Raw genomic sequence first — 13,301 nt, forward strand, 5'->3', positions numbered from 1 at the left:
GAGAGTACTGCACATGCGCCGGCCCCAGCGCGTCTGCCGCGGCTATGACGCAACGTGCCGCGGCTATGATGCAACGCAATCCAACACAATCCACTTTAATCCAATCCAATCCAAATCCAATCCAACCGAATCCAAGCCAAGCCAAACCAATCCAATCCAATCCAATCCAATCCAATCCAATCCAATCCAATCAAATCCAATCCATGCCCCTCGCGAGAGAGTGTTCGTTATCGGAGAGGAGAGGGGGTGAGCGGCGGAGAGCGGCGGAGAGCGCAGCTCGCGCGGCGAGGAGAATGGCAGAGGGGTGGACAACGCCGACGACAACAACGACGACGACGCTGGAGGGACAAGGCGAGTGAATCAGATGCTCTGCATCTAAAAGGTCCCATATCGGGCCTTTATATTTTCAAGACGGCTTACATTGCCATGAAAAATTATATTCTCAGCAATGCATCAAAGTGCAGCGATGAAGCCAGGTTTACAGGGGCTCAGATTACTCCGTTGGTTAATGATACCTCAGGTTTTTTTTTTTTTTTTTTTTTTTTGGGGGGGGGGGGTATTTATTATAACCCTCTGATGCCTTTACGTTTGCATATAAGATCCCATATATTGCACCCCTAAATTTATCTTTCTAGCAATGCATCTGTCCATCGCAGCGAAGTCGACTAAAATAAAAAAAGGGGGGGGGGGCGTAGTCTAGCTCCTTAAGGAATTTAATGGGGTGTCTGGAGGTATCTCATTAAATACCCCTATGCTATCATAAGATCTTAAATATACCATGTAAAAATGTCCTCTCAGCAAAGCGTTTGTGCGTAGTGGCGAAGCCGACGCTAGAAGTGAGTTGGTATATGGCGCCCCTAAGGAGACATTGGGTCGAATGGAATTATTAAATGTTAGGCTGCCGTGCCTTCCTAATTTGGTATCACACTGCTTGTGTGGCGCCAAAATATCTTCCAAGCAGTGTATTTATGTGTATTAGTAACGCCGACTTTAAGGGGGCAGCGCGGCTTGCGCACTTTTGCAATTCTTTTCTTTCTTTCGCTTAGATCGAGTAGGGCAATTCAGACCCACTGCTTCAAGCAGCGTTTTCTTTGTCCCAAGTATCATGAGTGACTTTCACACACGCACAAAAGGTGTCACCACCACATTGGCCTGCCTAGCGCACGGCAACCGGTCACCCTAAAGATGAGGTGTGGTCCGTAGCCGCGCTATTATTACTACTTCCACACCCTGAACATACGTGGGTGAACGAGCGCGTTCACTGCATTCGTTCACATAATTTTATGTACGGCTGACCCTGACGGAAAATTTGTCGACGCGTGCGCACGTTCCGTAATTCGTTCGTCTGTCACAAAGTTTCTCTCTGTAGTGACTAAGAACGAATAGCCCCACCACCTATACCAGGGGCACTGCTATCCCCGTGTAGGCCTCCGAAACGCCGACGCGTCTTGTCCCCTCACTCAATTAGCGAACCCCGCGCTTCCGAGCAGTCGTTGGACGAGAACATCCTGGTCTCGGTGGCGTTCGGCGGCGCACCTGATAATTTCCACAGGGTGTGCTCGCCCCGGCGGCAGCAGCCGGCGCCGAAGCGTCCGCGGCGGCACACCCCGGCCGCGCTCCGTGGGCCTCACCTTTGGCGGCAGGGCGAGGCGCGATGTCTCCGCGGCCCTAATACGCACAGAAGTCTTTGTGGACTCAACACGCCGCTATTACGGCGTCTCCGGCGCCACTCCGAGCAGTTTGTTGCCCTGGGCAGCTCCCATCTGAGGGCTCTCTCGCCGCCGCCACTGCTGCTGCTGAGGCTGCCGTTTGATGCTGGCGCACTGCGCCTGCGTGCCAGCAGGGCCTTCAGTCATGGCGCGTGTTTTTAACCTGTTCCTGTTGTCCCTGTGCCGTGCATAACTCGTGCCACCTGTGTGTCAAGCATTTAGAGCTTTGCTTACAATCAAGGTGGCAGAACACGCAGGTTTGTTCGCGGGATCGAGCTTTCAGTTTAATCACGGCTATGGTTTCCTGTTTTTGCCGCCAAATGAGAAACGGTTTATTTTTTCTCACTCATTTATTTCTCGGGACGGAACACTGCCTTAACTTCGTCGGAGCAAACGGTGCCGTTCTTTTATAGTTATACGCACACACGCGCCGCAGTGGATGGCCATGCGGTTTTAAAGGGGCCCGGAAGACAAACTACAACTTCGTTCAGTTTGAAAGAACCTGCCTGTGCTAACTCACTCAGCTTTGTTCTAGCCGCGAAAGAGGTTTTTAAACAAACAAACAAACAAACAAACAAACAAACAAACAAACAAACAAACAAACAAACAAACAAACAAACAAACAAACAAACAAACAAACAAACAAACAAACAAACAAACAAACAAACAAACAAACAAACAAACAAACAAGCTTTCTTTGCCTCACTGACGGTGCCACACGCGAAGGCACTGCGGAAAAACCAACTTTACACAATGGGAGGGCAAACGAACGAACGAACAAACAAACAAACAAGAAACGCAAGCAACATGAAAAACTTTCAAATGTCGGGCTACGGTGACGCAATATGGGCAGAAGTGTCGCAATAGAGGCTAGCCTAAAGAGAGTTATCAGTGTGTAAACTGCACGTTGGCATTCAAGCGATACGATCAAACGGAACTAGAGGCTCGACTACAACCGCCGGCAGTCACCAATCGCACAAACAAGATTCTACGTCAAAAAACAAAACAAAAACAATCGCCAGAAAGTGGCTGGGGAGCCGCTCCTTCTTCGTCTCCTTTGCTTAATATGTATCTCGATCATTTGTTTGAAGTTTGTGATAAAACTGACATGGCTGTTATCAGGACAAGGCATGTCACCTAAATGAACGAAACTTGTATTTTGTCTTCATGGCTCGTTTGAGCGTCGTGGAGATTTTTAACGAATGCCGAACTGTCTGAACACATGTCTGTGTTGGCCATTAACCATCATCATTACAACTACCTGCAGCAAGATCTCTCTCTCTCTCTCTCTCTCTCTCTCTCTCTATATATATATATATATATATATATATATATATATATATATATATATATATATATATATATATATATATATATATATATATATATATATATATATATATATATATATATATATATATATATCACCCCTTGCTTTTGATAAGGTGGCACAATCGCGTCGGTTGCATCACGCTTTTCATGATATTGATATTGAACGTTCGTAGGGTTATGAGTGAGTGAAACACTATTAAGGACGAGAGGCCATGAGGCACTGTGGGGAAGTGAAGATGCGGGAGGGGGAGGAGAAAGCTAGGTCACAATTCACACAGGGTACACAGTTCTAGTCTTGGGGGCTATTCGCAAGATGCACACTTTACTCAGTCAGTGGCACCAAAAATGCACAGTTCGCACTGTTGACCTTGGTAGTGGATGGGTATGGCCAGTCCGGGACAGTCAGACCACTACACCAATTTGTAGAGACCGTTTTCAAGGGCGTAGAGAGAGAGAGAGAGAGAGAATGCAGTTTAATGATGCTGACGAGGTCTGTCCAGCAGATAGCCTAACATGCTACTGAACCGCTGAAGTGTATATGCACAGGTAACACTGGACTTCGTAGTGTTACCTGTGCATATACGCTTCAGTGGGGCAAGACCTCAGGGCCGTCCTTCTGCTACAGGCAATAAAAAGTAATACCTTTGTCCTGAACAAATAAATCCGTAAATGAAAGTCCCAGTGCCTGCAAAATCAATCTTCCCGGACGTTTCCTGGTGCCTACGTTTCCCGTTTTAAACCTTTCATAACTGTTGCCGGTTGATTTTTTAAAACGGCGCCAGAAGCTATAGTGGCGCGGGCGACAGCCCGCGACGGCGGAGTGAATTTTTTTTCTGCAATTGATGAAGTATTTAATTTCGCAAAAATCAAGCATGTATGAATTTTTATAAAGAAACGCTGCAAATATCACTTCTGTATTTACTTGTTGTCTTGTATTTGCGTAATGTCTTGTTCTTATTCAACAATGTTGACAGTTATGAACATTACACCGGTCTTAGACGGGCAGATTTAGCTGTGATAAGACTATTGCGAACGCATTGTTATACTTTGGCCGGGTGGCTGAATCGAGTCACAGACAGACAGACATACAGACAGACCAAAATTTCTGGGTTCAAGTAGCCCAAGAAAGACCATCGTCTTAAAAAAAAAAACGCTTTCCGTGGTCGAAATCATACGTGGATTCCTCGCCCTACGAAGCCGCCGTCTATCCGATTGCGGCATTCTGACGCAGCCGAAGCAGTTTGGATTTTGGACTCTAACTTTCACTCAGGTTGCAAGGGAGAAAGCTTCGCGTTTTAACCGTGTTCCCCTTAAAAACGTAGCTTTGCTTTTTTTAATATTTGCAGCATTCTTGGAACAAACCGGCAGCTAATTTCATGGACCGCTCGATGAATGTGCTGCATATAACCTGTACCTTTTGCAGTAATATGCACGGGCCGGAGGGCAGCAAAGATGTAACCATTTTGGTTGTACCATAAGCTAAAAAAAAGCTCACTGTTTGCGTCCGACAGGAAGAATAAGTAAACATTTGCGGACAACCCCAGCTACTTTTCTGGCGAAAGCATAAAAAATTCTCCGACGATCACCCCGAGGACACGAGCTACAGCGACAGCTGCTGACCGTGCAGGTATGCTACTGCAGTGATTCTTCAAGGACAACATTTTATGCGGTACATTCTAACATTGAAGCTGTAAAACGAGATGAACAGTTCTTGCTGTGACCCTTTGTTCGACAAGGGAAGGCTGTGGGACCAAAGAAACGGGAGAAAGGAGGTGAGGCACGGAGGAGTAGCCGAGTAGTAGGAATGCTGAGTACACGAAGGCTGTTGAAGACGTCATGGCAGTCAGCTGGTTCAGACTACGGAAACGAGAGGGAAAAATATTTGCGGACAATTAAGAGGCAACTGCGTTGTGCACGTTAAAATTTAGCGTTTTTTAGGTGAAAAGCCCCTTAGCGGCTGGGGCTGTTGGCATCTCCTGTCGTCGTCGTCGTCGTAATCGTCATTCGTCTCATCTAAAACACCGGGAAATGCGTTTACGCCGCGCGCTGGAGCGCGTCGTAACGCGTACTAAAGAAACACCAGGACACATGTTTATGCCTCGCTCTAAAGAGCTTTGTGCTTCAAAGACAAGGGACTTTTACAGAAAGCTGTATACCTGTACCCCCCAACGGTTTCATCTCGGTTGGCAAAAACGCCAAGGCGCAAAGAATACACTCATACACTCCATGCTTCGCCCCTTACCAGGTTTCACGTTACTGCAGATGGCCCGAAATTTTTAACGCTTCCCATAACTTTAGCTGCACTTGTGTTTAAATAAACACATACGTCGTTTTGTTGCACTGTGATTGCCCTTTATTGCCAGGGTCGGGAAATGATCGGCCTAGGCCAGGGTCTCCTCGGGGTTTCACGGACTAGCCATTCTCTCCTTCTCGGCTAGGCGTCGACGGTCGGGCTATTCGCTTTGCTTAGAGCGCGGCGTGTGACCTTTGCCGAATCGTTAAATGGCTCAGCACCCGGACAGCATAACATGGGTTATGTTTTGAACGGGCTCGCCTTTGCTGCGACAACCGCTCAACTAGATTAATTAATTGTTAATAGCCACCTGTCCTGGTTTGTGTCCAGGCAATTTTCGGTAAAGCATGAATGTGCCCTTCTCGGGGTTCATTTGGAGCGAGAATTCTTCTCAGTTTTACGCGGCCGCCGGGTTCATAATTTGGTGTTTTGGGTAACGAGATTAAAGTCTTGGCGTATGTCGATGATGTCTGCGCTATAATGTTAGCCTAGTACTGCCACGGTTCTGTCGTTGACAGAAAAAATCGGGATTGTTTCAGGGGAGAAAATTAACTTTACGAAGAGCTCATGTGCGCTGAACCCATCCTGGTATGCTGGCAATTAATAGTCATGTAGCCTGCCAAAATGCCTTCGAGTATACCAATGGATTGGTATAAGAACCGCACATGATATAACGGCCGGAGAGGGTCGAAACGCTCCGTCGTTACCCCAAAGTTTTGTGCCGCACAATATGTTTGTTTTCGGTATAGCTACGCCGTGTGACATGGTTCTTGCTGCAAGATTACTCTGTTGTATTAAGTTTGCACTGCGCGCCGTTTCCAGCGATTTCACATGTTTCAATAGTGTTTTCCCATGATACGAGATTACCTCTGTAGGCCCGCCCGTGCTGGGGTACTCGGAGCCCCATAAGTGTATTTGCGGCAACTATTGTTTCGTTTTCTGCTTTCACGTGATTCACCCTGTCCTATACCTCAAAATTTTCGTTAAGTAAACCTTACAGATGTTCTTTCAAATATTATCGATTTTTTTTCTAATTTTTTTAAACGCGGAAGCATTTCTATGCGAACTCGACGAACAAACCCGTATGCCCGTCTGTACTGTCACACTGTCGCCACACACGGGAATTCGATCTATTATGGGCCCTTGGGCCGTCATATTTTCACACAAAGCGTCTCACATTGCCCCTACAAAGCTGTCTTCTTACCAATGCACGTGTGTGTTGTAATGAAGCCTACTCTAAATGTGCTCGATTTGAACAGCGCTCTAACAAGATACACGGGTTCTTTTGGTCCGCTTTTGGGGTTTTACGAGTCGAAGCTACATCTGGACTTTGAATCGCGCCGTAGTGGAGTGCTCCGAATTAATTTTGACCAGCAAAGGAACTTTAAGGTGCGCTGAAATCTCGACGCGCGGGCGAAACGACTAATTCTTCTACTTCACACACGATCATCACCACCGTCAGATAAAGTTGGCTTTTCCTGCAGTGCGAATTCGCGTACGGACAGCATCACTTAAAAGGACCTACGGTCTTTGTACGTTAGTATCAGGCTATAATACACCGCAAAAAATGTCTTTGTAGCACTGCATTTGTATATGGCAGTGAATCCACCTTTTAAAAATGTCCCGGTGGGAATTTTTTTGGCTTAAACAATTCATGATTCATGCAAGTTGTTTAGTTTTCTTTCAGATTATTACTAACTCTCTTTACACTGACCACACATCCACAGTGTCATGGAAACCGCACCGTTTTATATGTATCCTTGCGTTGGTCTACCAGGGAATGATATTCTTACGCAAGTTTGCAAAAAGTCTCTTTCTGCATGTGCAAAAGCCGTCCCTTTCAGAAAAAGCTTCATACTGAAACCTTGGCCTCTAAGACGTAGTTGCACAGTGGAAATATTTTTCTGCCTACCATGAATTATCGGCTTTGTGACGCCCCATGCAGAAACAAATGAATACAAGTTCGTTGACTGACATGTTGCTATACCGTTCTGGGATGTCCTTCAAACTACACCTCAAAAGGATTTTGACTTACGACCACACAGTCTGCGATACCTTGTAGCTCGTTGCGATGGTGTTCTCTATGAGTCATGACCACATATTTTTGTGGTTGCCATATTTTCATGAAAAACGCGCGCGCGTGTTGGGCAGGTACGTCAAACCGTTGGCATCCTCGACGCCCAAGTTCAGTCAAATGAGAGTTGACCGGAATGGTTACTGTAACGAAAGTATTTTGGGACCTCATTGGCAGCCTGTTCTGCATTAATGCTTAACGTTTCCGCCGCGGTAGCAAGTATTATGTGAATGTTTAATGTTTTCTCAATTACGTCTTTACCGTTTTATTTTATGATTTTTAACTAGTGTAAAATACGCGTATTGAACACCATGAAGCTGAAAAATTCAAAGGCCCCTTCGTCTAACAGCACAGATGGTTGAAACGCGGGGCATTCTTCCATGCAACCCGAATCGAAGCAGAGTCCAAAATCCCAACAATCAAAGTCCAAGCCTAAATGCTCAAAGTCGGAAACGTCAACGATCAAGAGTGAGGAGAGGGACGTTCAGCTTCGATAGTTTCGGAATAGCGCAATCGGATAGCCGTTGGTTTTATAACGCAAAAGACCCAGGTTAAATTCCCGCCACGGCAAATGTTTTTCTCTGGAGGCGCTTGATGTACCTACTGTTATCATCATCATCGTTTTGTGAAACACGCTGTGTGAAGTTGGCTTTCTCGCAGTGTGTTCTGCCCTGCGCCGAACGCGGCCAGTGATGCAAAACAAAGCTTCGCTTTAAAAGGCCAATGACCAACTGGTTATGATTCCTGCCTTGGAAGCAAAGGGCGTCGGCTCGATACCTCAACATTCCAAAGTGGCAAAATCGTTTCGTTTTCTAGATATGGGCTCGGAAGCGCATGCGCTGTGATACCGGCGGCGAACACACAGCGACAAACACACGGCAATGAGTGTACACGACAGCGTGCACGCCCCGAACGAAAATCCCCCATAAAAGTGCTCCCATAACAAACTATTGACAGTTTCTGCTCTAAAAGACATTAAGCTACGGTGCGCACTATGTTTTGGCGCCCGTTGAAGAACGGCCGGCGGTCGAAATTAGTCCATAGCCCTGAGGCGCTCCATGTAGTGCAGGCGTGGCTTCAGTGCATAAAATAACAATTTGAACTTTCGAACCAACATTTCTAGAGCCTTTACAACGATGAAGTCAAACTCGTGGCCGTGAATCTCTGACGCATTTATGTGACCGCGTGTACAGTGGCCGGGTGGAACTCCGACAAGGATCTCGATTAGTTTCGTAATGGCTGTCCAACTGCGCCTCGGAAGTAGGGGCAGAAGGGTGAAAAAAGGCTTGTCTGACCCGCGACCCGAGTAGCATCCTTATTACCTCTCGTCTACTCGAGTACGATGTCATCTTAACATTTTACAGCTTCCGCTCCACCATTACAAGACGACGGGCGTGTTTTCAGCCGCAGCGTCTTTGGCTCCTCTGCCCTTCGTTATCGCGCGCGCGGTATTCGAAGCCGCACCGCGGCCCCCATAAATTTCCCGCTCGCGGCCGTGCTCTTGATGAACGCAGCGCTCAACGCTTTCCAGTGTTTCGCCGGCCCAATAGCTCGTCTACTGCATCAAGCAGCGATAAGCTTATCGGCTTATAATAAATACGCCCGCCAAGCAACATCCGCAGACGACTCGCCGACCGCCGCCGCAGGCTGCACACCGGGCGGCAGGAGCCCACGCACCCGCGAGCTGGACGGCCGGTTGGAGAGAGAGAACGCGGGAACTTTTTTTCGAATAAGCCATCCAAATGCAGACTGTGTGTTCGGGTAATTCGACCGACGACTCGGCCGATCGCGTCATCCATTTTCGGCGAACGCGGCGGCGAGCTTTTCTTGCTCTGTCTGGCGCCCGCGTCGGAGGGCGGTGAGGGAGGATAAAAAATACAAATAGAGAGAAACGAGAATGACCAGCCCCGATCCCTGAATGGCGCCGTGGAGGAGAGACGTTGTACTGAGGGTGTGCGTATAGCACGCATTTTGCGGAGTCGTCGCACGGGAAAACGGTTCGCGGCGGAGACGACAAAGACATGTTTATGGCGCACTTGTGCACCGGTTACGCGCGCGTCGTTTCAAGGGCGCATCTGAGGCTATAGAGTTTAATTGCGGCGGTGATTCGCTTGCCGTCAGAACTGCAGATGCTGGGGCCTTAAGTCTTGCGGGCTGGCCCCGTTCATGCAGACGCAGTTTTTATTTTCCTTTCGTCATTTCGTTATTGCCCCTTTTGGGGGAGGTTGTAGGCCGGAAAGGAGGAAAGGACGCCAGTTGGATCTTGTTTACTGCGGCAGAAGCCACCATTCTTGCCGCTGTAGCTTGTTTGCTGTACTCTTAGGCGAACTTTACTGTCATGCTTGCCTGGCCGAAGGGGCAGCAGGACTTCCTTTACCAGTCTCTTCCAATCGCCTTCGGCCACATCATCCTCTTCCTACAATGAAGAGACGTTAGAACGGAATCAATTGGATTTGTTTAACTAAGCAAAGCATACCATTTTCTACAAGGAAAAAAAATATTAAAGGTATCTCACACTAACGCCCAAGACTTGAAGGTAGGGAAGCGGTACGCAACCATCACGACCACCACGAAGGTTTAATTCCACGATTGCAGCCGATTCGCTTCTTCACTGCCGCAACGACCTTTATTCCATCACTGTTGCTATAATTGTGAGCTTCCTTCCTTTTTTTTTGGAAGTGATAGCCACTGGATATCACCTTGGAGGTGCGTACGTTATGACGTGTCTTTCTCGTTCCGAGCAAGTGTTGCCACGATTACGGCGAACGATAGAGTTTTGTTTTTTTCTTTTTGTCAATCTTCCTAAGTGGGTACGCTTGGCTTGACAAACGTGCTCAGGGGACGCTTGGCGGTCGCCGCGAGGCCCGCACTAACGTGTGCGCGCTCGGCAATTTTTTGGTATTTTTAATTCCGGACACGAAAAATTACTTTTTGCTAAACAGCTTCGCTGTTAAAAAAAAATCGAAGCACCTTTCTGAGAAGAAAGACGGTGAAAACGGGAAGCTTTCTCACATGCAGCCTGAGTCAAAGCCCAAAATCCAAACTGCTTCGACCGTGTCAGAGGGGAATGGCGCAGTCGGATAGGCGTCGGCTTCAAAACTCGAGGGACCCGAGTTGGATTCCGATCGCGGGAAGCGTTTCTTTTTTCTCTCTTTTTTTTTTTTTGCGGCGCTTCACGTGTCTGTGTGGAAACGCATCATCATCATGTGCCGTCCCAGAGTGTAAAGTTGGCTTTTCTGTGGTGCGATTTCGCGTACGGTCGCCATCAGCGAGGCAAAGAGAGCTTCGCTTTAAAACTGTATCCGCCGGATGAACAACTCGCGCATGCGGCGCGGCACTGAAGCCTCTCAAGCCACGTCCCCACAAAACGGAACCGTATTGGAGGGAGTGGAGGCCTTACTGGGACCGCTATATCGTGAGGCTATATTATTCCTATATTATTCTGCCTGACGTTATATTATTCATAGTGCTGCTATTTGCAATTGAAGAACTGATGTAAAAAGCAGTATGCCTTTATCACTGTCACGTTGCATCAACGAAGGCTGTAAAAGAAGGAGTAGGGGACGAATAGGCCCTTCCATAATAATATTAAAATAGCGTTATAGCGGACATTGCATCTTGGCAGTAGATAAACTGTCATGAAAACACTGGTAGCAAACGAATTCGCTATTGGTTTAGCACGGTACAGCACAAGCAGAAAGTATCTTTCTTGAAAGCTTTCTTTTGATGCACTAAAAGCATAGGCCGTCATGACAGAAAAAAAATAGACAATTTGTAACTTTTTTACGTACAACCAGCGTCCGAGAATACTTCCGCTCGATACTCGTCTGTAATACACTTGCTTCCATACTTTTTGTCTATGAGTGAGTTTGACACGGCGTCGGATCATCCTAACGATTCTGTCTACAATGGCCCACTCTCGAATACAAGAGAGCGATATATATATATATGTGTGTGTGTAGAGAGGGAGAGAGATAGAGAGGGAGAATTTCCTTCAAGAAAATTCACCAAACTCCGCTCTGATAGCACTTCATTTCACTAAAATTTACCCGAATGCAGTTTTAATGAATGAGTAACGCCAATTTCAGACTATTTTCGCTACTGTTGTATCGATTCTAAATAATGACGCCATTTGACATCTTTGCCAACAAAACTACATGAAACGCTGTATTATGCGGTCATACTTACGATGTGTCTCTTTCTGCAGTTGTCAGAAGATGGCTTGATGTGTCAAAAGCCAAAACGAGAACCGACGGGATTACCCCATATTAAAGTCAGACAACTGTATGTAGCTGTCATTGGGCAAACCTTTAGTCGATGCAGCTTTTGTTGCGAGTGTGAAGTACAACCGCCACTATTAAAAAAAGGGTGGACAAAAAAGAAAAGAAGGATCTAAATGCAACGAGTATATCCGCCCGGATAGAACGGTGGGGGTCACGGGCAGGAAACATTAATCCTCATTTGAAACGAACTCGAAGACGCGTGCGTACGTGCATCAGCCCTAATGGCTCACTAAGCTCGTGCGGGTGAAACGTACAAGCGAGCGAAAACCAGAAATAGGTGAGGCGCGGTGCGCCATAGCGAACATGCGGGTCGTTTCATACATCATCCCCGCCAGAGCGGAGCACCTGTCACGCAGTTTCCGGCTTTGTGCCACCAGTTCGGTTTTGCGCACCGCACCGCACAACAGTCGGCCGAACGCCGATCTCAAAGCGAGCGTAAACGGTTCGCGCGTACTCGCGCTCCGCGAAGGTAGCGGGCGAGTTTGACCGCACTTATGCCGAAAGCCCAAAAAGTGTGAGTGTTGCGAATCGCTTTTTCGAGCGGTGAACGCACCACCTCTTCGAGGCCTTTCCCTCCGGATCTTTATGACCTCTTTCCCTCCCTCCCGATCCCTCTCTTCGTTTGCGTAAACGCTCTTCGACGAATGGTTAAACACTCTGGCTTGCTTCGGTGCACCTTGCCGATTCTGCCCTCGTCTCTCCCCGGTAAAAGTAGGGAGCAGTTTAGAAGGCACGCACTGTGGTCCGTTTGACACCATTTTTCGGTTGTAGTTGGATGCACCGAAAGCTTTCGCAGTGAGGAGAATTCTCGCTGCGGGGCGCAGCGGACACGAGGCATGCGAGTGTCCGACGGCCGTAGGTGTCATCCCGGCCGGTGGCAGATTAATTGACATTGGATCGGCCGCGAAAGCCGTCATTACGATGCCGGGATTCATGCGGGTCCCCTCGGAGGGGGCCAAATTGCCGGTGACCAGTAATTTCCCCCAAATGTGTGTACCGCTGCACCGGCGCGGCCATCCGGACGGGCAAAGGTGGAGGATGCAGGGCAGTATAACAAACAGCGAGCAGCAGCATCGCGTAAGTGGCCCTGCCCGAGAGTCGTGGGCCCGCAGGAGAAGAGCGGGGTGGGTCGGTCTGTTTGGGCCCGAATCCGGTATGCCGGGCCCGTCACGCGGCAGAATTGATTGAAGCCCCCTCCTCGCTTGTGTATGTCTGCCCGTCCCTATGCTCTCTCCCTCTTTCCCCCCCTTTCTCTCTATCTCTCTAACGTGCGCGCGCCGGCATCTTTTGGCTTCTCTTTAACGCGCACGCGCGCCCCGTGCTCTCTGCAATTCCCTCCTACCTCCCGTCCCTTCTCTTTGCTTAAACGGGTCCGGCCGAGGGAGGCTGGTCGGGTATCGAGTAATGACAAAATTGCAGCTTTTAAGGCCAACTTTAGGCCTCGCTGTTTGGCTTGGGTGCAAATTTGGGGCCTGACATGCCGCTTTGTAGAAGGCCAGCTTTCTTTCTCGCGGCTGGGCCCGGCTTTTTGTTTTTCGCTTTCCTTTGCCGTTTGCTTTGCCCGCTCTTCGAGTACGGGGACGGGTGCTCGTGCATTACGTGCACTGACT

The 13,301-nt window shown here is 48.2% G+C and overlaps 1 protein-coding gene across 1 annotated transcript in view; it reads left to right on the plus strand.

Annotated features, from left to right (window-relative positions):
* Window positions 1-13,301, plus strand: part of LOC144170739 (uncharacterized) — a 124,544-nt gene that overhangs the window by 54,626 nt on the left and 56,617 nt on the right. The gene's annotated exons all lie outside the window — the stretch shown is intronic.

The sequence above is a fragment of the Haemaphysalis longicornis genome, unplaced genomic scaffold, assembly GCF_048455015.1.
Source record: "Haemaphysalis longicornis isolate Haplotype H1 unplaced genomic scaffold, Haemaphysalis longicornis Haplotype H1 scaffold_2, whole genome shotgun sequence".
NCBI lineage: Eukaryota > Metazoa > Arthropoda > Arachnida > Ixodida > Ixodidae > Haemaphysalis > Haemaphysalis longicornis.